Source organism: Castor canadensis, chromosome 5 (genome assembly GCF_047511655.1).
Source record: "Castor canadensis chromosome 5, mCasCan1.hap1v2, whole genome shotgun sequence".
NCBI classification, from domain to species: domain Eukaryota; kingdom Metazoa; phylum Chordata; class Mammalia; order Rodentia; family Castoridae; genus Castor; species Castor canadensis.
Window position 1 is genome coordinate 18,300,861 of NC_133390.1, and position 4,171 is coordinate 18,305,031.

Consider the following 4,171-nt stretch of genomic DNA (forward strand, 5'->3'; position numbering starts at 1 on the left):
CTTGCATAATGTACAAGATAAAAATGAATTATTTTAGCCTTTTTATGGGGAGGGACAAGATTATGTTTGTGGAACATTTTATCAGCAGAATACTTTGACCTGGAAATTATTCAAAATTTACTTAGATAGATGCCATTATGTACTAAGTAAAATCTCATTTGTGTACAGCACTCCTCTGTGAAAAATAATTCCAGCAAACTAATGAAGTTCAGAACATTCAGGTTCCAGGGAATTCAACCAAGCAGGACTAAGGAGTGTTTGGATCAGCAGATGAGCCCACAGCACTGTCTGTTAATTTGGGCAGCTGTCAGATGTGTGTGGCTAAACTGAAGAATGGAAGTAACAGTGACCATCTGAGAAAGTGCATCTCCTGTGGTTATTGACTGAAAATAAATTAATAAGTTAGATCCCTGGAATATTTTTGGGCAGAGTATGATAGGGAGTTTATGTGAATCATATTATCGAGGTTGACTCCGGAAAACTGCACTTTCTTTGGATATGGTTCCCTTTACCCCTTTTTAAGGACTCTTAATACTACTATTGTCTGAATGCAGAAAAATATTTTCATTTTGGAAGGAATCTGGGATTTGGTGTTAGCAAAAAGTGATTTCCTGTTCTCGTATAGTTTGCCAACTGTGTGACTTGGATTTGTGTAACCTCATCCTCATCTCTAAAATAAGGACTATGATAATACCCACGTCATAGAGTAGAATATCAAATGATATGTGCGAAGTTATATATAAACAGAAAAGTGCCATCCATCTTTAATTCATGCAGCTTCTTCTTTTACTGGGGAAAGCTTGGAAATCTCCACAGCATGAGATAGATGTCACAGATTGGAAAATTTACTTTTCCTTTGCCTGTCCTTTCGCCTGCATTATTCATCTTTGTCCCATTTGGAGGGCACAATGCCATCCAACTGTGCATGGTTCTACACCTCAATAACAACTCGAGAGAAATTTAACTTAATGTATGCGGCAACACGTGCCTGAGAATAAATGAGCTGTGAGACAGGAAATGCCAGTTCTGCCTCACTCCCAGTGAAGTCACGATGAGACAGCTGTGCCTATAAATGAAGCCATTTGAGGAGTTAACATGGAAGAAGGCACCACGAAATTATGAACTTCTGCAGAGCTACTCACAGACCATGTGCTAGAAATTAATAAAAGTACTGAAGATGATGGGAAGGATATACAAAATGAAATCCAAACGAATGAATTAGTTTTCCTGTATAGTTCAACAGCACTGAGTCCAAAGGCTGCTACGCTCTGCTGGTCTCTGGTTGAAATGGTATTTTGAATGATTTGTATCAAGGCTGTATAAGAAATCAAAGCAAGGCAGGACAAAAATAAACAACAATTGCACTTTTGAGCCTCGTGGGTAAAAGCACATTGGAAAATGGGTAACTAAAAGGAATTAAAAAACTTCGGTTACTTGTCATGAACTTGAAAGCTAACACTTCATGTTTGTCAACATCTCAGCACTCACTTAATTTCATAAAAGTTTCCTGTTCACTCAAATGTGTGTTTGTTCTTTCACTCATCTAGCCAAAAACCATTACAGAAACTGCTCTGTATCACGTACTGAGCTCAGGGCTTGCATATGTTTCTCATTTCACTCTCATAGCAAGCATTCTCCACAGATATTATTGTTATTCCAAGTTTTCAATCAAGAAAATTGAGATGCTGGACCTGTTAATAACATGTCAATATGATAAATTTGGTCAGAAATGGAACATGGGTTTGTATCTCTTTTATATTTTCCTTTATTATCTAGTACCCTTCCCATTGTAACACAACTGCTTGTTATATACTCAATAGATGTGCTAAAGAGAATTGAAATGTTTTGATTTTTTAAAAAAGAGATTTTTAATAATTTCTTAACGGCCTCTGAAAATTGGAGGAAAAATGAGACTGTTACATTTACCTATCATGTATCCAGAGTGAGAGAAGGTAGTAACAGTAAAATTATGGCTTTGATTATGCCATTAAGTCACATTTTTTGTGGTCCATCCTGCCAGATAGAAGATAACTTTTTTGGGGGTGGGGACAGGGACTTGATACAGAGCCTAGGCTGACCTTGAACTCACTATCCTCCTGCCTTAGCCTCCTGAGTACCAAGGTCAGCTCAACTTAATCTTATTTATTTCCCAACTGTGAAATCAATTAATTTATTCCTTTTAATCCATGGAGTTTTACCAGAAATCTATGTAAGAATTGTGTGGTAAGCTTTTGAAATACAAATTTCGAGTTTTAAAAAGGCAGATTTCTGAGTTATATTCCTGCCTTATTGAATCAGCCCTGCCAGGGCTGGACCAGGGAAGTTGAATTTTTAGCCAGCAGACCATTCATTCTGACCCATGCACAAGTGTGACGACCACCGAACTACATGTGGCTTCTGGTTGGTGGTGGCATACCTAACCCTGTCAAAATTTGATAAAGCTGAGGACTTCCCCCCTATGTCTGGATCCAGCATTTTTCCAGGAAGGCCATGTACTTTCAACACATCACATGAAGTAGCATTGACAAAACAGCCCATTTTCATCCAGTTCATGTTCCATGATGGCTTGGCTCCTTCTTCACCAGTGCTCCCATTCAGAGTCCTGAGTGAGCCTCAGTGGACATGGGGAGTTCTTGTGGCTGTTTCTTGTGCTTGCTTCTCTCAGCACTTACTCCTACACTATGTTCCTCACCTGGTACCTGCATTTTTTTCCTGGTCAAAATCTACCTTTAGTTCTATAGAAGCAATTTCTTACTCTCAAGCAAATAGACTAATTTCCTTCTGGTTGAAATTGCAGATGTAAAAATATTTATTTACTTGGTTGATGATGAATTAGTGCCTTGCAGGAGTCATGATTAATCATGCCTACTTGGAAGCCAGTGCCAAAATGACTCTGCTAATAGAATCCATCACCTGTTGAATAAGTAATTGCACTGAATGTTGCTTATTGTAGGTTCCTTAATTTTACATTTTAGTTAGTTGTCATTCCCTAATAAAAATTGTTTGGATTTCTCTCTACAACATTTGGGGTGAGTCTTGGGGAGGCAATTTGCATTAACTAAACACTAAATCAAAACTATTCCCATTATTATGGTGAGGTGAAACATTTTTTACTCTATGAGTTTTAAACAATCATTTAAAATTAGCATTTCAAAATGATAAAAGTAACAATTGTTAAAAGCATGAGGACTGAAATTTTGTATTCAAAGAGTACTCAGTTATTAGCCAAAACATTTCTTTTTGCTTCATTCATGGGTAGTGTGAGCAATGGCAGATCCAGGTTAAGCATAACCTTCTAGAGGTCTCTACTTAGTGATTTTACAGCTCAGAAAGTATTTTGCTGCCAGCTCCCATCAGGGTATCTTTGCAGTTAAAAAAAAAAAAGACCTGCACAGCTCTGCTACTGTTGTTAGCTTGTTCGTTTCATTCTCAATGGGAACAAGAGGACAAATGATCCATGCCCTGAAAATCAGTGGTGGAGGAATGGCTCTAGACACATTTGTGAAGGATGGAGAGACAGTTTTAGATCCATTTACTATCATTTTCAGTTCTAATTTTGTTAGAGATTGAATAAAGACAATCTTTGGAGTTGAAGCTGAGTTTGAATCCTGATCGCAACTTTTGTACAGAACCTGAGACATAAACTTTGTGCACTTCTCACATTAGTACATGGAGTTCCTAGGCTGCCTTTACTATGTTTTTTTTTTTTTCTCATCTGGCTAATCCCAGCCACGTGGGTCCTTAAACTTCAAGAGACAGCTCTGATGTTAATTCTTCTTAAAAACCTATTCTCAATTTTCAAATTAGACAGTGACAGCCACCTTTCTCTATACTTCATATCACTCATCAAATTTTACCTTAATTACCTATCTAGTTATCTGCACACTTATTTTATCTTTCAAGGTGGGTAACTTTGTGATACAGCACAGTTAAGTATAAATTAATATTTGTGAAAAACTTGGACTACAGGGGCTAGGTGTGTTTGTAAGCCCAACTACTCAGGAGGCAGAAGTAGGAGGATTATTGTCCAAGGCCAGCTAGGCAAAAGCCTGAGACACTATCTGGAACACTAACTAAAAGCAAAAAGGCTGAGGGTATGGCTTAAGTGATGGGGTGTTTGCCTAGAAAGCATGAGGCCATGAGTTCAATCCCCTGTACTGCCAACAGCAAC